We start from the raw sequence: 21,424 nt of genomic DNA on the forward strand, positions 1-21,424 counted from the left end.
ACACTTATTACAGTTGTGCCCTCGCGCAGAGGGTCCGAATAAATAATATACAGTTTTGAATAAATATTACGGTCCAAATGATTACAAAATCCTAATTAAATTACAAATTTAACTAAGAAAGCTGTAAAACTGGCATGCAAGCTAGGGACTGCCTTGACTCTTCTCCGGATGATGAATGATGCATGCTCGGGTTGTCTTTGCACGAAAATCCATTGCGATGCCCCAATTAGCCTCTGTTTTGCAATGATTTCTTGGAAAACGCGCCAAGCCCCGGAAGACTGCTGATTCTTGATTTGCTGCAACAGAGAGCAGGAAAAAGGGCATGGCAATGTATTTTCACAAATGTATGTATGCCTCGATCCTCGTGCCACCAATCACGCATCTCGATGCATAATGGCCGAGGAGTCGAATTGTGCAACTCAATATAGAATGAATGCACATGAAAACAAAACAAAACCAAGACTCCATCATGGATAATCCGGAGTGTCGGCGACTGGGAATTGAGACACGTTCCGTCACTCAGAGTACGAAACGTACCTCGTTTCCCGTGCCTGGGCTAATTCCTATCCCAAGCACAATGCAATAAGCATGAAATGCAACTAAGATACAACCTAACATACACAATGCTATGAAATGGCATACACGATGCACGAGGTAACATGGCATACACAATGCGCTAACATACAACCTAGCATACGCAATGCTATGAAATAAAATGGCATACACAATGCATAAATGGGCTTTGTGGATGCGCCCGCGTGGGGGCCCTCGCTACAGTTCGGACTCGATTTGTGTCACAGTTCTTAATCTGAACCAAAGAGTCCAAATCTGGCAAATCGTTTTGAGAAACAGATTTTTGAAAAGAAGTGCCAAACATGGACTGCTTTGCCAGACATAGAGTCGCCACCTAAATATTTTGTTTTGGAAAATTTAGGAAACCCTGACTCGGTGCCAAAGGCCACGTGTCCGTCATCACCAAAGTTGCCTCGGCTCGGGAACTTGGGTACGATCGGGGAAGGTCAGCTATGAGCACCCCCTCTCGCCCGATCCGAAGATCGGCCTCTACTAACCATGATATCCATTTTTGAAAACGTTATGTGTTCTTATTCCATTTATTAGCCTAGAATTACTATGTTATGCGCACAGCACACAAGTATAGACTAGATTGCCTAATTTGGAAATAAGCATTGCATATCCGTTTGTCTTGAAAAACACTTTGGAATTTGCTACTCGCAAGTAGGCTAAAATACGGATTTCAACGAGTTTTTCCAACTCAGACAATCCAACCTTCACCCACAGGCATCCAAACAGTTTATCACATAAGCATATAGCCACATGGTAAGCATGCTGTCATGATAGCATTCACACGCATGCGATATGCTAAAGCATAAATGCTTACCGAGTACTCCGAGCCAAAATAATAAACTAGTTAGCCAACATGCATGGTCCTAGTTCATGTCAAATTGACTAATGCAACACATACAGGATGCAATTAGGGTAGGCTCGGCTAACCTAAACATGGCATGTGAAATGCGATCAATTGATGCACGTATTCAATTTGAAATTGAAGTACAAATGCAGTTAGCATGATGTACCGAGTCTGGTGCATGGGAGACAAATGTATGGATGCACGCATGCATAGCGTAAGGTATGCTAATTTAAACATGACCTATTACTAACCATCAAAGCAGGTAAGTAAAAGGGAGAAAGAAGTGGGGGTTGGAAGGCATGCACACACTCACCCACACTTATTACAAATTCGCCCTCACTCGGAGGGACCAAAAGAATAATACAATTCGAATAATGAATTAACTATCCTAGCTAATTAATTATTACAAATTACCTAATTAGTTAACAAACTAACTAAGCTAGGAAAAACAGTAAACCGCCTTAGGAAGAGAGCTTAATGCAATGCATGCTCGGTCTTGCTCGGGAATTCACTGCCATGCGCAATCTGCCTCTGTTTTTCCTGCTCTGCTTCTCTGAAGACTGCCGAAGTCTCAAAATTGCTTCCCTGGACATTGGGAGACACCACCGGCTGAGTAGAATGGCCACCGAAAGTAGTATGTGATCATCGGCTGTTGGTGAAGCTATCGGCCACCAATGAATTGCTGGTCGGCACTGAACACTGCCGGTCGGCAAAGAATGTCTGCAGAACCTGCAATTGACAGCAGCAGAGGGCAAGGCATATCATGGCAATGCAATTCAAGCAATGTATGCACCAATCCTATCCCTTATCATGTGTATGACTCAAAGGGACATAGTCCTTGGTTCCCGGACCATCAATCGCGTATTTCAATGCGTGATGGCCCAGGAGACCAAGTTGTGCGTTTTCATGTCAAATGAAATGCAAACCAAATAAGCACATAAATGCCCAACCTCTATCACTTGACTTCAAGAGGCAAGGCATGCATGTTCAATGCGATGCGATCTAAGCATGTTAGCTAATATGCAACATGGCATAAAAGAGAGCATACAAACATGCAATGCACATTAGATACACAAACTAAGCAACAAAGCAAACAAGCATGCCACAATTGTGCAAACCACTAGAGCATGCAAGATGTAATCCAATCACGCAACATATTAGCAACTCGACCAATGGAATGCAAGGCGAATGCAGGTGATTTCAAGCATGTAACATGTGCAACCAAAGCATGCAAACATGGGATGATGTAACAACACTTGAATGGCATGCAAGGGATGGACTTACACTAATTGGACAGCTCTAAGTTAGGTCCAGAACAGTGGCGAAAAGCTTAAGAAAATGGGACCAAACACACATACACACATGCACATGTTAAGGCCTAACGTTTAAGCATCAAAGTACAACTTTTAAGCACACTTAAAAGGGAATAATCATGGACATATGGCATGCATTATAAGCCTTGAAAATCATGCTATAAGAGGTGCCAAACCAACTTAAACAAGACAAACATTAGCATGCAAAATGGTCCAAGCATTTAAAGCAAGTCAAAGGGGACTTAAACCATGGCTAAGCCAACCAATCCTCGCAAGGCCAAAGGGACTTAAAATAGGTTTAATGCAGACCTAAACAAAGTCAAGGATGTACTTAGATGGCATCTAAGTGGTCTAAAAATGCAAGCATACTCCAAGGCCTAAACAAGGAGCATAAGGCAACAACCTTTAAACACATTGAAGGGGGATCAAATGCAAGCACATAGGCACATCATGAGGTCTGAAATAACATGTCAAGTGGTTCCAAACTACTGAGACAAAGCAAGGATGGCATGCTAGAAGGGCCAAAGCTTAAGGCATACAAGAGAGTTTGCATGGTAGCTATACAAAGCAAAGCATGGATGACTCAAATGACCAAAAACAGTCCCTTAGCATACTAAAACAAGCATAAAAGCTTCACAAAGCTAGGCCAAAACACATGAGCATGGTAGTCTAAATGCTAGGCACATGTTGAGGCAAATCATGGCATTACAAGGCATGTATGCTAAGCAAGCATGGTGTACCAAAACCAACTAAAAACAGAGGCATATTATGACATAATAAGCTTGAAAATCAGCTAAGGCATGGTCAACATGAAGCTTAGCTAGGTACTCCCTCAAAAGGCCAAAAATGGTCCTTTTCAAGGACAACAAGGAGAGGGGGGGACCCTCTCCTTCTTGGGACTTCCTTACCACTGGAATCCCTCAAGATTTCAGTGGTGAGGAGGCCCAAACACCAAAGTCCTGGAGCTCACTCAAAATGGCACAAAATGGGGCCTCTCAAGGCCTAAGAGGGGTCAAACACCTCCAAACCACAAAACACTCTAAACAAACTATTTAGAGAGCCCAAAAACAGAACTTTTTTATATTATACACTAAGCTCAAAAACAATTCTAAAATAGGCAAAAATAGTATGCAAAAATGGGGAATAAAAGGGCAAGATTGTTACCCTTGAAGACCTCTTTCACAAATGAAGCTCCAGCAGCTCCTTAAGCTCCAAACCAGCTCCAAAACTTTGAAAAGAATCCCTTAGAACCTCAATAGTCAAGGGAAGGTGTAATGGTGGGTGTTTGTGTGCAATACTATGAACAAATACACCTAGAACACTCAAGGGAGGGAGAGATATAGAGATAGAATATGTATAAGTTCTAACCCTAGAACCAGAGCTTCTAACAATGTCTTTCTCTCTAAAATGTCTAACCCTAAAGCCAAGAGGGGAGGGCTCCTCTTATAGAGGAGCCAATCTTGTAAAGCTTACAAGGTAAGCTAACAAGAAGGCCATCCCTCCATACACGTGTATGGCGGGGAACAAAATGCCATACAGCTGTATTAAAATATCTGCAAAAGTAGATGAACAGTAGTCGGCTGCTCAAAAATGCCATTTTGACAAAATTGACTGCCGACCGGCAACAAAGAATGCCGACTGGCAATATACATTGCCGATGGCAACAAAACACCAGCTGGTGGCCTCTGGCCCTGGCCGGTGGTGTGTGGGGATGCCTCAAGAGGCATTCCCCGCCCCTCCAAGGCAAAACACAAGTGTTTGGTGCAAAACCAGACACTAAACAGTCGAGTTCGGAGATCCTGAGGCAAGGCGCGTAGCCGAGACCTCCGGGAACTCCAAACGAACACAAACATGGATGATCACCGGGTGTTCAAACGGTGACGTCTAAGTCTTGAGGACGGTCAAAAATGGGGTGTCTACAGTTGCCCCTCTTTGACAGAACTTGAAAGTCATAACAAGGCCGAAGACTCAGACAAACATGCAAGACAATCAAGATATGCGCCCGAAGGCAGGGGCAAAATGCAAGACAATGCACAGAGTCGGACATAACTTATGATCATGCAAAGAAAGCTGTAATGAAGCATACATGCGACAATTTTAAGCTAGCATACACCGATGCAACTACATTACAAATGTAGAAAGGATGTAAGAGAATTGTGCAATTCTCGATACGTCTTACTCGGAGGATACAATACCTGTGCGGTTCGTCTGGTTACACCAGCCTCAAATGAACCGTACATACAATATCGTGCCTGCGAAGAAAACAACTCAACAGGTACGATGTTATTAGCAACATGCATGACAATGCAAAAATGGATGCAAAATGATATGCAACATATACAAAACAATATATAAACAATGCAAATGAAAATGCAATGTAATTGAAACAATGCAAACTATATGCAAAGCAATTAAATCATGATCCAATCATGAGCGGTTCGAAACCACACCTATGTCAAATAGATTGATGGAGGTAACAAGTCCGTCTACCATAGAATGGTCAACTGAACTATGAGTAATGTAGACGGACGCAAGCACAAGTATTGGGGGGGGGGGATGACATAAGTGGGGAAACGACCCGCTAGGGAAAGGACTATGATCCTAATGCTGGATGCGACAATTACACTACAATGTAATATGAAAATGCTGGGGAAATGGCAATGGATATGGCACGCGGGCTAAACCAAATCTTGCCTAGGCAAGGCATGTACGCATACAAGCCACGTCTAACATAGAACGGTCCACTGAACTATGCTTCGACACGAGAAGTATGGGCACATACCAGACCAAGCTCAACATGGAAAGGCGCAAGCCATAGGCGGAGGTGATGTAATGAATGCATGCAAGCTACGATGCAATATCTACACTAGGATGGAAAAGATACGATGGATAAGGCACGCAGGCCAAACCAAATCTTTGCCTAGGAAAGGCATGTACACATACAAGCCGTGTCTAACATAGAACGGTCTACTGAACTATGTTTCGATGTAAAAAGTATGGGCACATACCAGACCAAGCTCAACATGGAAAGGTGCAAGTCATAGGCGGAGGTGATGCAGTGAATGCATGCAAACTACAATGCAATATCTACAAATATGCAATGGAATGGAAATAGATGCAATGGATATGGCCTGCGGGCCAAACCAAACCTTGCCTAGGAAAGGCATGTACACATACAAGCCGCGTCTAACATAGAACGGTCCACTGAACTATGTTTCGACATGAAAAGTATGGGGCACATACTAGACCAAGCTCAATCATGGAATGGCGCGAGCCATAGGCGGAGATGATGCAATGAATGCATGCAAATAACAATGCAATATGCACTATATTCTAATGATGCATGACAATGCAACTATTTACAATGATGCATGACAATGCATGTTTTTTTTTTTTGTTTTTGAAATGCAAATGATGTATAAAATGCATGTTGCAAGGAATGCGCGACAACACGCGGCTTTCGAGATGCACGACAATGCGAACGAACTGTGCACATCAATGCACCAAAGGTCTTGCACCTTCCAAGGATTTAAGGTCTCCTAGACCGTGTAGATTGCACAAGAAATGCATAACAATGCAAGTGAACTTGAAATGCGCAACAACGTGCGGCTTAAGATATGCATGATAATGCCAACGAACTGTGCACATCAATGCACTAAAGGTCTTGCACCTTTCAAGGATTTAAGGTCTCCTAGACCGTGTAGATTGCACAAGAAATGCATAACAATGCAAGTGAACTTGAAATGCGCAACAACGTGCGGCTTAAGATATGCATGATAATGCCAACGAACTGTGCACATCAATACACTAAAGGTCTTGCACCTTTCAAGGATTTAAGGTCTCCTAGACCGTGTAAATACCTGTGCGGTTCGTCTGGTTGCACCAGCCTTAAATGAACCGTACATACAATATCGTGCCTGCAAAGAAAACAAACTTAACAGGTACAATGTGATTAACAATATGCATATTAATGTATTTGAAAATGCGTGACAACGCAAAGCAAGTGGGAAGCATAACAATGCTGTGAAAGCACAGACATGTAAGTGGAGCACGCGGTCTACGCAGGCAACGAAATAGATCATAAGCATGCGGTCTACGCAAGCAATGAGATCGAACATAAGCATGCGGTCTACGCAAGCAGAACATGCGGTCTACGCAGGTAATGAAATTAAACATAAATATGCGGTCTACCCAAGGAAAACATACGGTCTACGCAAGTAAAACATGCAGTCTACGCAAGTAATGAAATTGAACAAACATGCGGTCTACGCAAACAAAACATGCGGTCTATGCAAGTAATGAAATTGAACAAACATGCGGTCTACGCAAGGAAAACATGCGGTCTACGCAAGTAATGAAATTGAACAATCATGCGGTCTACGCAAACAAAACATGCGGTCTACGCAAGTAATGAAATTGAACAAACATGCGATCTACGCAAACAAAACATGCGGTCTACGCAAGTAATGAATTTGAACAAACATGCGGTCTACGCAAACAAAACATGCGGTCTACGCAAGTAATGAAATTGAACAAACATGCGGTCTACGCAAACAAAACATGCGGTCTACGCAAGTAATGATATTGAACAAGCATGCGGTCTACGCAAGTAATGAATTTGAACAAACATGCGGTCTATGCAAACAAAACATGCGGTCTATGCAAGTAATGAAATTGAATAAACATGCGGTCTACGCAAACAAAACATGCGGTCTACGTAAGTAATGAAATTGAACAAACATGTGGTCTATGCATACAAAACATGTGGTCTACGCAAGTAATGAAATTGAACAATCATGCGGTCTACGCAAACAAAACATGCGGTTTACGCAAGTAATGAATTTGAAAAAACATGCGGTCTACGCAAACAAAACATGCGGTCTACGCAAGCAAAACATGCGGTCTACGTAAGTAATGAAATTGAACAAACATGCAGTCTACGCAAACAAAACATGTGGTCTACGCAAGTAAAACATGCAAACATGCAAAAATGCAATGAGATGCGCAAAACCGCGCAATGCGCTTCAGACAACGCGAGCGCACAAGACAGTGCGATTGATATGCGATACGCATGGGGCAACTTTTGAGTTTTGTAAAAGCCAAAAGGATACGAAAAGGATACACCTCGCACGAATTCGAGTGCCACGCACAGAAGACACGACCCGAGGTCAAAACGGAGGCCGGTTGAGCGTCGGAAATGCACTGTTTTGCACTGTTTTGAGCACTAAAGGCCCTGGACCACAGATATAATCCAAACAAGGAGGTAGGAGGATCAAAAACCATTTTAGGAGGCCATCGGATGCCCACCGGCCATCAGAATGCATCACCGGCCATCTATCAGCCTTCATAAAATTCCATCGGCACAATATATTGTCGACCGGCAAAGAGTGTGGCCGACCGGCAAAAACTCCCTGTTCGGGGCAGTTTTGACATTTCGGCTGTGGGTCTTTAAATATAGGGCCTCTAGCCCTATATTTCTCACATCCCCTTGCTCGAAAATTGCCTCTCTCTCTCTCTAGAGTGTTTTCGTCCTTCGATCTCCTCGTTTTCTTGCGTTCTAGCTCCCATTTCGTTGTTCGATTCGCGATTTCCTTCGCGTTTCGGACATTTTCAACCGAACGAAACTTTGTTTCGGTGTTTGTTTTTTGGTTTCCGCCACCCGAGGCTTGTTTCCCTCGAGTTTCTCTCGATCTCTATACCTTTTCCACACTTCGGCTTTTCCGGCCCTTTTCGACCCTCTCGGGGTTTGACTTTTTGTTGACTTTTCGCATTCTTGCCCAGTTTTCCGTCTTCCGGCCATTTTCACATTTTCTTCGAGATGGCGGACGATCTTCCACAGGGCGGGGCTCCTCCAGAGCACGAGATGGACCCTGAGGCCGAGCCCTTGCCACTCCGCGTTCGGCCATTCAATCCGGAGACCTACAGGCCCGCGGTTCACGTGATGCTTCCTGACGGACTACGCCAGTTCAGGAGCTTTGATAGGCACGTGCCACCCGAGCTACTACTGCGTGAGCCTACCTCCCACCTATCCTTCGGCGCTTCCGAGGTAACTTTCTTTCTCTGCTTTACTTTCTGCAATGTAGGATGCAAAACTGCCGTAGTTGGTTATGCTCTTTAACTGCTTTAGCTCAGATACCCTGACGTATTGTAGTTGATCGTAAACAAACTTGTAACTGATATCTGTTTAGGACTGACACATGCACACATACTGCACTGACCCCGAATCACCCGAACACACGGCGCGCATTGTATTTCACTGCATACACACTGGTACCCGGTATCTGTTTGAGTCTGAAAACATGCACGCATGCTACGTTTGCACTGAACCATTCGAACACACTGACGCATCACACGTTGTAGTTCACTGTAAGCACACCGGCACCCGGTATTTGTTTGAATCTGTTAAAACTTGCACGCATGCTACATTTGCCCTGAACCACCCAAACACGCTGACACATCACACGTTGTAGTTCACTGTATGCTTCTTAGAACTGCATTTTGAATATTGCCTCGCGATTGTTGTTTTTGATTACAGGAGGATTCCCATACCATCCGCGGGTATGGGAACACCGTTGCTCGGGACTGGTACGTAGAGTTGCCAGACGCGGTTCGTGACATCGTCGACGAGGTCGGTTTTGGCATCTTCTGCAGGGGGCTCTCTCGACTGACTACCTGCAGGCCCTTGCTTGCTGCTCTAGTGGAGAGGTGGTGGGATACCACCAACTCCTTCCACTTCTCCGTCACAGGGGACATGACGATGACCCCTTACGACTTCTCGATGCTTACTGGCATTGGGGTAGGGGTGATCCGATCCCCTTCGACACGGATATGGATGAGTGGGACGCTGCCCAGCTGTACCTGCTCGACACTCAGCCTCCCTTCGCTCGAGCGGGGTTCGTCAGGTATTCCTGGTTCGAGAGCCACTTTCGGGTCCAGTCGGCCTTGGTAGAGGAGGCGCAGATGTCCCCGGAGGAGGTAGACTAGTACGCGCGGGGCTTCATTATGTTCCTTTTTGGGACGACCCTTTTCCCTGATCGGGCGAACACCGTGCCCTTATGCCTGTTGAGCGCGCTGGTGGACGTCAGGCAGATCCGCCGCTACGACTGGGGTGGCGCAGGCCTGGCCACATTGTATGGTTATATGAGCTTTTCTTCCCGCCTCAGCGGACAGCTCCTCGGTGGCTATTGGCGAGCTTGGGAGGTACGTCTTCTTCCCATTTTACATTCCTGCCTTCTGCTTTCTGTATTTTGTACACTGCACATATACTGTACACTGCCCCGCACTGATTGTACACTGCACACCCGGCACACTTATACTCTGCTTTACACTGACTGTATACTGCACACACTGTACACTCTACACAATACACTGTACAACACACGGTTCTGCTATTTCTGCTTTATTCTGTATTCTGCCTTATCTGATAGTCATACTGATATCTGTTCTGCAGTTGTGGGTGTATGCCTACTTTCCTAGGCTTGCTCCAGTACCCGATGAGGAGATCCCACTCGACGTCCCCTTCTCTCATCGCTTTGATGTGCGATGCGTGCGGAGACCACGGGAGTCTCTTATTTTCTTCTGCCGATACTTCGACACCATTACCGCCGTGGAGGTATGTTCAACCTTAGAATTTATTTTTTGGCTTTGCTTAGCACTGTATGTTTTCAATAACGGTAGATAATAAACTGCATTTCATTTTCAGATCACCTGGCAGCCCTGGGCTCCGTTGCCGGCCGCGGTGAGGGATCACTATGAGGGCGCAGGGGAGACTGCCCGTTGTCAGATCCTGTTGGAGGGCCCGGTCTATCGGGCTTGGTACCTGGGTGAGCGTTTCTTGCGTCAGACCCTGGGTTTACCGGAGCAGATAGTGCCGGGTCCACCTCCTGCCCATATGAGAGATACCGAGAGGTTCGCCGCCCAGGAGATGAGGGATTACACCGTCGGTTGGGGTGCAGAGCATCACAGAGGCGAGGACGACTATGCAGAGTACGTCCGGACCTACATTATGCGACCCTTGAGCGGTGGTCGCCGAGCTGAGGGGGAGAGGCCAGCAGCGCCAGTAGCTGGAGCGGGAGCTGGGGCTGGAGCAAGCACATCGAGGAGGGCTCGAGTGCATGGCAGGAGCAGAGCTCGGGGGGGAACCTGCCCACTGTACTGTCATATAGAGGGCAGGATGGGGCGACCTACCAGATCCCCTTTGCTCCTCCCCTAGCTGATCATGAGTTAGCTGGTATCCCCGACTTGCCTCCGGTATGTATTATTTCATTTTTCATCTTGCATTGGCATTTTATTTCAGTTTATTTGATATTCCGCAGAACACTGATGTATCTTATACTCTTGCAGGCGTCCTCCGAGTACACCCGGCAGTCCGTGGAGTTGAATGCCTCCATGATGGGGATGCTACAGCGGACCTTTGACCTCCTGGCCCTCTATAGTATTCCGGTATGCCCTTCTGACGATAGTCTCAAACCATTCATAAGCTGATTCGCGTAATCTGATGCATGACACAACACCTGACACACTGATCTCACAGCATTTGATACACTGCATACACTGCATTTATACACTACGTTCTGCACTTGATAAACTGCTTACAGCGTCCACACACCATACCCATACACTGCATTTTGCATTGATAAACTGCTCACAGCGTCCACACACTGTACTCATACACTGCATTCTACACTGATAAACTGCTCACGGCATTCTGATGTGTTTACCTTTTTATGCTTTTCAGCCTCCCTTCCAGATTCCTCCGGTGGGCGGTGCTCTAGCTGGGCCTTCTATTCCTGCTCGAGGAGGGTGTGGAGACACTGCACGTCCCCGTACCAGGGGAGGGCGTACTCATGTCGGGAGTAGTTCTCGGGCACCGACCCCTGATGATGATGATGATGACGATGATGAGTCCGAGGCAGAGGCAGAGGCCGGGTCATCTGGAGATGACTCAGACTCAGGCTCAGACGGCGATGCTGATGACGATGCCCCTAGACCTTCGTCCAGGAAGAGGGCGAGGGCAGATCCCCGGGCCCGAGACTACTGATGACGATCCAGATTGCTGCTTTTCTTCTTTTTTTTTTTCTCTTTGCTGGTAGTTAGATTACCTTGTACTGCCACAGGCAGATTTTTGTTTTCAAAGCTATGTACTTGAAAAAGATAATGAAATGAACAAACTTTTTGCTTAAAAAGTGTTACATTTACATATCTCATGTATTGCATCGCATCACATTATGTTACACCTCAATGTAAATGGAATTGACCTGTTGTCTGAAAAATTGAACACTTGCACTGTAATAATCAGATAACCAAACGGCCTCATAGCAAAACAGCCCAGGCAACACACTGCTCAAACTGAATGCACAGCCCATACTCTGTTGGGGATTAGTCTGCATACAGCCCCTAACACCACACTCGGTTCATTCTGCACACAGCAAATTCTGAACAAACAGCCCGATCTGGCAAGACGGACTACGGAGGTGAAACCAGCTGGAGTTGAAACACGCTCAGATGCCCCAACTTTTTTTGTTCTTTTGCTTCGCACAGATGTAGAGAATGGCACAACACTCTGAGCATAAACGATTTTTTAAATTAAATAAGGGTTTTCAACCGGGGTATCGAGCCTACAACTGAACACAGCGGGGAGGACTCAAACAAAAGGGTACACGACCTGAACACAACGAGACACGCTCGGAAGAGACCTAAAACAAAGGTTGAGGTAAGCAAAACAAAAGACACGACATACAGACGCGTTAACGAAGACGGGGGACCTCAGATCACAAGGAGCCAGTTTCTCTAGGTATTGTTTCCCACCCTTTTCTCATTTGTGATTCTCACATCACTCTGGCACTCAAGCTCGGTTTTTCTCTCAAAACCCTTTGGCTCGCTTTTTCTCTCAACTTACACCTCTCTATTCTTTATTCTCTCATTTTTCGTCCCTCCCCAAGGTGATTAATGAATGAATAGGAAGTTGCGGGTTCATGCCCGATGCCGTTAGCTCACAGCTATTTCTTCTGGTGGGTAGAGTGCCCTCTTGGCAAGTATGTTGAGGACGGGGAAAAGACAGAACACCTGACTCAACTGTGCCCCTAGTTCATCAATTTGACCATTTTTCGTTTTGGTTTTCTACTAAAACAATTTTGATCAAGATAAGAGTCGGATTAATGTACTTGTTCGATTTTTGATTTGAAAGCCATGCAAGTCAGACCGTAAGCACTGAAAATTTTCCTTTTTGGGTCCAAGAAAATGGTCCAGTTTTGGAAAATGGAATAGTTTTCAAGAAAATAGTCAACCTCAGTAAAAATTTTCAAAAACTATTTTGCAAACAGTCAATGCTCACCGAGCATGGAACTTACTCTTTGAGATGCGCAACCTCGGATCGGAGGCAATGGAAAATTGTCCTTAGCTTGAAAGACGCTGCACGGCAACGAAAAGTTGCCCCTGGTTTGAACGGCGACTCACGGCAACGGAAAGTTGCCCCTTGTTTGGATGATGCCGCAGCATATTGTAAACAGTTCTCACTGGTGATGATCATGACCGAACTTTCTCGGATACAGAGAAGACGAAGATGGTCAAAACCAATATATGGACACAGTCACTTTGAAGGTGTTGGCGACTGGACTTTGAGATGAAATCGAAACCATTGTATGGACCGAGATGCTATGAAAGCGTTGGGGGCTGGACTTCAGAATGAAGTTGCCTACGTATCCCAAACATGGGAATCAAGCCTTACGTAGTTCCGGTTAAGGTACACTCGGGTATTTTAACTTTCACTTTCTCAGGCTCTAACTTTTGTCAAGGTGCCCGATGCGGGTTTTCGACCTTGCAAGCTTCTTTTTATTTTCCTTTTTTTGTTCATTTCTTTTTCTTTTCTTTTTCGCATTTTTTTCTTTTCTTTTCTTTTCTTTTTTGTATTTTTTTGCTTTTTTGTATTTTTTCTCTTGCTCTAACTTTTGCCTGGGTCGCCCTTCCGGGTTTTCGGCCCAGCGAGCCTCTCAAAGGGTAAAAGTGTAACAAGTCCATGCCAAATGGTTTTTGAAGTTGAAGCCTCTCTATATCTAGGAGAACGGCTATTGCAATGATTTGTAGGAGAATCCATCATGGCTGCTCCACGAGCTTCTTCTGGTGAGATCTAATCTTTTTGATTCGACTTTGGTGCCTCTTGCTCGAGGGCTGCTTCAAAACTGGCCACGCGGGCCTGCTTTGACAGTTGACCGTTGAGTGTTCTGGATGAGTTCGTGGTTCAAAACAAACAGGTCGAATCTTGAGGCTGAGAGCGATCCTAGGCTGCACAATTTCAAGAGCGGTTCCACACAGGTCTTCACAGGGCCGTGTAAAACATTTGTTTTTGAAAGTTTTTAAGAAAGCGACGAATCGCTCGTGCCGAAGATAATGTGGAACCAATCTGAATCAAGCCAGGGTCCTTCCCAGTGCTCACGCTGACAAACATGATTTCATTCATTAAGGGCTTAGCATGCTTCTCTTTCTCTCAAAATGATCAAAATTTTGCAAAACCCGAGGAATTCCTTCCTCTTCGTTTTTATCACCGCAGTGTTCAAAAGGGGTTTTTGAAAAACTCAGGCTAATGCAATGAGTTTGGCGCATAGGAGAGTAGGCGAGATGTACTGTCAGTCCATTCAAATCCTCTGGCACAACTAACTTACACTGGAAGTAAGCATGGAAATGAGATAGCCACCGCTGTTTCATTCAGATTTGTTGGTATAACTGGCCGCTCAGCAGAAACAGACTCAAAAACAAAAACGGGTAATTACAAGACAAAACGGTGTTCGAGGCAACAACCCCGGAATCACCTGGTATTCTATACAAAAGGGACTGACTTGCTACAACAAGACAGACCCTTAAGCAAAAAGACTGACTCAAGACAAAGAGACAGACTCAAAACAAAAAACTGACTCGATACCCAAGCCAGAATTTACAAAGCTAGCGTTCACAGATGCTCAAAAATGCGTGCCAGACGCCACATCCAAAATATACCGAATGTCGCCCGCAGGTGGTTCACTTTCTGATTACATACTTGTAGTATCTGTGTCCTCAAAATCCAATAACTGGTAACGGACTTGGCTGAGGTGGGCGGGAGGATAACCTCGTTGTCAATCAAATCTTGCACCTCATGGCGGAGGCGGAAACAATTGTCGGTAGCATGGCCTGTCTGCTGGTGGTACGCGCAGTACTGAGCAGCATCATGCGTAGCAGGGAGATTCTTCGGTAGAGGTCGAGGTTCCAAGGGTTTAAGGTGTCCCCTCTCGGCAAGGATCTAAAGTGCCTTAGACAGAGGCATGTAGAGAGCATGAAAGACCCTGCGCCCTCGGGGCAGGTATTGAAGTCTGAGCATTCTTACTAGACGCACTAGCAAAAGGGTCGGCAGGCACTGCCTTGGTTTTCTGATCCTTCCCAGGTGCAGGGTTGGGAATAGGAGGAACTGTTCTGGCATGACGGGGCCCATCCCGATTTTCTGACTGACTTGAACTACCCTCAAGTGGAGTGGGGAAAGCATCCTCCACAGTTTTTGCCACAACTGCGGATATCTGTTGCTTGTTCATCTCCCCGGCTTTCAAAGCCTCGACTGCCCGCAGCAGTTGTTCAATGGGATCGGCATCTGCCTTCACTTTGTCTTTTTCTCTGGCCTCAGCCTAATCGAGGGTTTGGGTTGATGTTGATATGTCATTACCATAGCTGGAGGCCATCTCCGGTTGGCTAAGTTCAATCACAATTCACCCCAACAACGGGGGCTCCTGGGGTACAAAACTCCCGGCATATGGTGCGGCTGGAGGTGAAGCTGACATTCCGTAGGCCAGATTGGCCACGGATCTCTGGAGATCACCTATCATCCCCATCAATTCAAATGTGGTGGGCTCATGAGCCTGGTACAACTGGGGGCCCAGACTGGGTGTATGACAGGCGACCTAGGCGGATGCGATACATCAACATTGGTTTCATCCCGCGGGGTGATCCCTTGATCTAGCGTAGCTATCATAACCACAATCTCTTCTGAATTCTGCGTCGTCATAAGTCCTGCCTCAATCAAAGGGGAACACTAGCTATTCTGTACCAATTCTCTGGATACTCTGAACTGAAAGGAAAAACAAACAGTATTTTAGCCCAAACAGATCAACCACAGGTGTAGCCAAACAACTGCACTCTATTGCTGATCACTGTTCCCCGGAATCACTGTTTCCAAAACTTAACGACCACTGCTCAACGAGCACGGGACCTACTCTTGAGATGCACAACTTCGGACCCATAGCAATGGAAAATTGCCCCTTGTCTGAAGGACACTACATGGCAACGGAAAGTTGCCCCTTGTTTGAAATGATACTGCGGCGTTTTGAATGGCAACGGAAAGTTGCCCCTTGTTTGGATAGCACCGCAGCGCATTGTAGTCAGTCCTCAGAGCGACGAACACAACCAGACTCTTAGATACAGAGAAGACAAAGATGACCAAAACCATCGTATGGACACAATCGAATTTGGAAGTGTTTGTGGCTGGACTTCAGAATGAAGTTGCCTACGTGTCCCAAACATGGGAATCAAGCCTTACGTAGTTCGGGGTTAAGGTACACTCGGGTATTTAACCTCTCCTTTTGCGCTCTAACTTTTGCCAAGGCCGCCCTTTCGGGTTTTCAGCCTTGCGAGCTTTGTTCTTCTTTTTTCTTTTTCTCAATTTTTCTTTCTTTTTTTTGATATATTTTTTTGCATTTTTCTTTTTCTTTTCTTTTTGCATTTTTTTTTTTGTCTCGCTCTAACTTTTGCCTGGGTCGCCCTTCTGGGTTTTTGGCCCAGCGAGCCTCTCAAGGGTAAAAGTGTAGCTTGGTCCATGTCAAATGGTTCTGAGATCTCGAATCCTTCTGAATCCAAGAGAATGGCTGTTGTTCGTTGATGATGTAGGAGTCTATCCAATGAGGGGGCTGAATTTGCCCCTAGTGTTGTAGATCGGAACTCAGTTTTTCTTCAGCAATATTTTCTTCTTTCTTCCCCTCTGGGATTTGGCATTCTTGCCGATCTTTGTTAGCTTGAGAAACATCCCAATTTTTTGACTCTTCAAGCACATCTAACAGTTTTGCCCCTAGTTTGAGGGCTTTTGATCTAGCTTCGCAAGCTTCCTTTGAAAACACTTAATCTTCTTGATCTGACTTTCCTTGCCCCTAGTCCGAGGGCTGCTTCGAATCTGGCCACGCAGGCCTCACATTATGGTTGACCTTTGAACTTTCTGAGGCCGAGTTTGAGGTTTGAAAGCAAGGGGTCGAGTCTCGAGGCTGAGAGCGATCCTAGGCTGCACAATCTCAAGAGCGATTCCACACAGGTCTTCGCAGGACCGCGCAAAACATTTTTTCAAATCTTTTAAGAAAGCGACTAGTCGCTTGCGCTGAAGACAATGTAGAACCAATCTGGATCAAGCCAGGATCCTTCTCAGTACTCACATTAACAAGCATGATCTCATTCATTAAGGGCTTAGCACGCCTCTCTTTCTCTCAGTTGATCAAATTTTTGCAAATCCCGAGGAATTCTTTCCTCTTTGTTTTCACCACAGTGTTAGAAAAAAGTTTTAAAAACTTAGGTCAATGCAATGAGTTCAAGGCACAGAAAAGACACAGTTCTGGTCAAATACTGCCATCTCAATCAGAACTTCTGGCACAACTGGCACACGGCAGAAACAAATACAAGAGCGTGAAAATTACCGCTGTTCCATTCAAATTTGTTGGTGTAACTGGCTCCAAGCAAGAACAGACTCAAAGCAAAATGAAAAGACAAACACAAAACAAAATGGTGATGCCCGAGGTAACACCCCCGGAATCACCCGACCTTTGTACAACAGGACTGACTCGATGCAACAAGACAGACCCTTAATCAAGAAGACTGACTCGAGACAATGAGACAGACTCAAAACAAAACTACAGAACTGACTCAACACCTAAGTCAGAAACTACAAAACTAGCATTCGCAAATGCTCAAAATAGTGCGTGCCATACGCCACATCCGAGGTAAACCGCGCGCCGCCCGCAGGTGGTCTAACCCCTGATCACATACTTGCATTATCCTCGAAATCCACCAACCCGGTGGTGACAGACTTTGCCGAGCTTGGAGGGAGGATGACTTCATTGTCAATCAAATCTTGCACTTCGTGGCGAAGACGGAAGCAGTTGTCGGTGCTGTGACCGGTTTGCTGATGGTATGCACAGTACTGGGTACCATCATGCTTAGCTGGAAGGGGACTCGGGAGAGGCCGAGGCTCGAGGGGTTTGAGATGCCCTTTTTTGACGAGGATTTGAAGGGCCTTAGACAAAGGCATGTAGAGGGCATGGAAGACCCTGCGACCTCGGGGCAGATACTTTGAGGCTTGCTGACTTTTGCTGGACGCACTCGAAAAAGGGTCGGCAGGTGCTGCCTTGGCTCTCTGATCTTTTCTAGGTACAGGGTTAGGATTGGAAGGAACTGTTCTGGTACGACGGTCCCCATCTCGATTTTCCCTTTGGCTTAAACTGCTCTCGGCCTGAGTGGGGAAGATGTCATCCACAATTTTTACAGCAACAGCGAACACCTGCTGTTTATTCAATCCTCCGGCTTTGAAAGCCTCAACAGCCCACAGGAGTTATTCGTAGGGATCGGTGTCCACCTTCATCTTGTTCTTACCACTCGCCTCGGCTTGGTAGAAGGTTTGAGTTGCTACATCAGAGCGGAGCCCTGTTGTTGTCGACATGCCATTGCCGGAACTTGGGATGGCTTCAGGTTGGCTAAGTTCGATTACAATTCGTCCTAGTAGCGGGGGCTCCTCCGGTATGAAGTTCCCGGCATACGATGTGGTTGGTGGCGGAGCTGACATTCCACAGGCTAGATCCGCCACAGATCTTTGAAGGTCACCAATCATTCCCATCAACTCGAATGTGGTGGGCTCACGGGTTTGACATAACTGGGGTTCCCAGATCGGATGTGCGGCAAGTGACCTGGGTGGGTGGGGCACTTCAACATCGGTATCACCTTGCAATGTGATTCCTTAGTCTGATGCGGCTGCTATAATTTCTTCCGAATTTTACGTCATCACGAGTTTTGCTGAACTGAACAGAGGTGCTGTGACTGGTGACTGACGGATCAGATGGACCGGATTGGTGACTGACGGATCAGATGGACCGGACTGGTGACTAACGGATCTGAAGAACCGGTGAGCCTTTTTTTGTCTTGCCTCAGCAAAGGAGAACACTGGTTGCTCTGAACCAAGTCTCTGAACCCCCCTTGAAAGAGAAAACATGCGGCATCTTAGCCCAATCCCACTAATACAGACATGAGCATAACTGAATAACTGCATTCGACTGCTGATCACTGTTTCCAAAATTACTGCCCCCCCCAAAACTGAATCCGATACCCGCAGATATAACTGATTCCCAAAATGCTGAACTGGTGCCCGCAGGCCCTTGATACCCAGAAACACTAAACTGGTGCCCGCAGGCCTGATGCCCAAACTTGTAAACTGATACATGCATTCTTGTAGAGACGCACTCTAAAAGCACATAACAAGAAAATGAGAGCCAAAACACCCCTATGGTGGGGTAGGGTTTCCCTGTCCTATTTTGTCAGGAGCTAGAGTTTTACTACGCACGCAGCGGTTTCAAACAACCTATCGGGTAAGCAACCTGTCCTAGTTTGGAATGGTCACTACGGATTCCGAATATGGACTAGGTCGAATGGTCAAAAGGGTGCCCCGGTAAAACCGGGGTTTGTGTTCCCATACTGGCAGAGCCCACAACCGGTCAACCTTATGGTCATGCCTTGACAAGACAAGCCTCCGGCAAACCGTTCAGGAATAGCAGATGGCAAACACGGTGTCCTAGGCGCACCAATGCACATGCAATGCAAAGAAACACATAAGTGTAGTCAAAAACAGATATCATGAGTTCGAGTCAAGTTCTCTAAATCCCCAGCAGAGTCGCCAGAAACTGTAGACGTCCCCGAACGCCCCGGGGAGGAATGAGTCCCCGTTCCGTTCGATATTGGGCTCACTACAGTTCAGGACTCTCAAATTGTCATGGTTCTAAATCTGAACCAAAGAGTCCAAATACGGCAAATCGTTTTGAGAAAACAGATTATTTTGAAAGAAGTAGCAAACATGGACTGCTTTGACAGGTACAGAGTCGCCACCTAAATATTTTATTTTGGGAAAATTTAGGAAACCCTGACTCGTTTGCCTAAGGCCACGTGTCCGTCATCACCAAAGTTGCCTCGGCTCGGGAACTTGGGTACGATTGGGGAAGGTCACTTTGTGAGCACCCCCGCTCGCCCGATCAAAGATCGGCCTCTACTAACCATGATATCTATTTTTGAAAACATTATGCGTTCTTATTCCGGTTATTAGCCTAGATTTACTATGTGATGCGCACAACATACAAGTATAGACTGGATCGTCTGAATTGGAACAAAACATTTCATGTTTGTTTATTTTGAAAATGGTTTGATGGTGCTACCCGCAAGTAGGCTAAGACGTGGATTTGCCACCCTCGGGTGGGCTTAGAAAACATGATTTTGCCACTATCTAGTGGGCTTAAAACACACATTTGATGAATTGTTCCAATCCAAATAACCCAACCTTCACCCACAGGCATTCAGGCAGTTATATCACATAAGCATATAGCCTCATGGTAAGCATGCTATTCATGGCAGTCACTCACACACATGCAAGGATGCTAAAGCATAAAACTTACCGAGTACTCCAAGCCAAACCAGAAGCTAGGTTAGAAATCCATGCATGATCCTAACTATACAGAAATGCCTAATGCAACACATGTAAAAATGCAACTATAGCAGGCTCAGCTATTCTAAACATGGCATATAAAATGCAATAGCTACCAAGTATTCAATCTTGGAATTGAAATACAAATGCAGTTAGTATGATGCGCCGAGCCCGATGCATGCAAAACAGATGAATGAAGGCAACATGCTATTATACTGTATTCTAATTGAAACATGCCCTAATCTAACCATCATAAGCTGGTAAATAAAAGGGAGAAAGACGTGGGGTTGGAAGACATACATCACACACACACACACTTATTACAGTTGTGCCCTCGCGCAGAGGGTTCGAATAAATAATATACAGTCCTGAATAAATATTACAGTCCAAATGATTACAAAATCCTAATTAAATTACAAATTTAACTAAGAAAGCTGTAAAACTGGCATGCAAGCCAGGGACTGCCTTGACTCTTCTCCGGATGATGAATGATGCATTCTCGGGTTGTCTTTGCACGGAAATCCATTGTGATGCCCCAATTAGCCTCTGTTTTGCAATGATTTCTTGGAAAACGCGCCAAGCCCCAGAAGACTGCTGATTCTTGATTTGCTGCAACAGAGAGCAGGAAAAGGGGCATGGCAATGTATTTTCACAAATGTATGCATACCTCGATCCTCGTGCCACCAATCACGCATCTCGATGCATGATGGCCGAGGAATCGAATTGTACAACTCAATATAGAATAAATGCACATGAAAACAAAACAAAACCTAGACTCCATCATGGATAATCCGAAGTGTCGGCGACTGGGAATTGAGACACGTTCCGTCACTTGGAGTACGAAACGTACCTCGTTTCCCGTGCCTGGGCTAATTCCTATCCCAAGCACAATGCAATAAGCATGATATGCATGAAATGCAACTAAGATACAACCTAACATACACAATGCTA

General features: G+C 45.7%; 1 protein-coding gene across 1 annotated transcript in view; it reads left to right on the forward strand.

The window, feature by feature from the left end:
- LOC114311373 (beta-galactosidase 8-like) overlaps positions 1-21,424 on the forward strand; it is a 68,721-nt gene that overhangs the window by 22,483 nt on the left and 24,814 nt on the right. The gene's annotated exons all lie outside the window — the stretch shown is intronic.

The sequence above is a fragment of the Camellia sinensis genome, chromosome 12 (genome assembly GCF_055761805.1).
Source record: "Camellia sinensis isolate YWXY chromosome 12, ASM5576180v1, whole genome shotgun sequence".
Classification (NCBI taxonomy): Eukaryota; Viridiplantae; Streptophyta; class Magnoliopsida; order Ericales; family Theaceae; genus Camellia; species Camellia sinensis.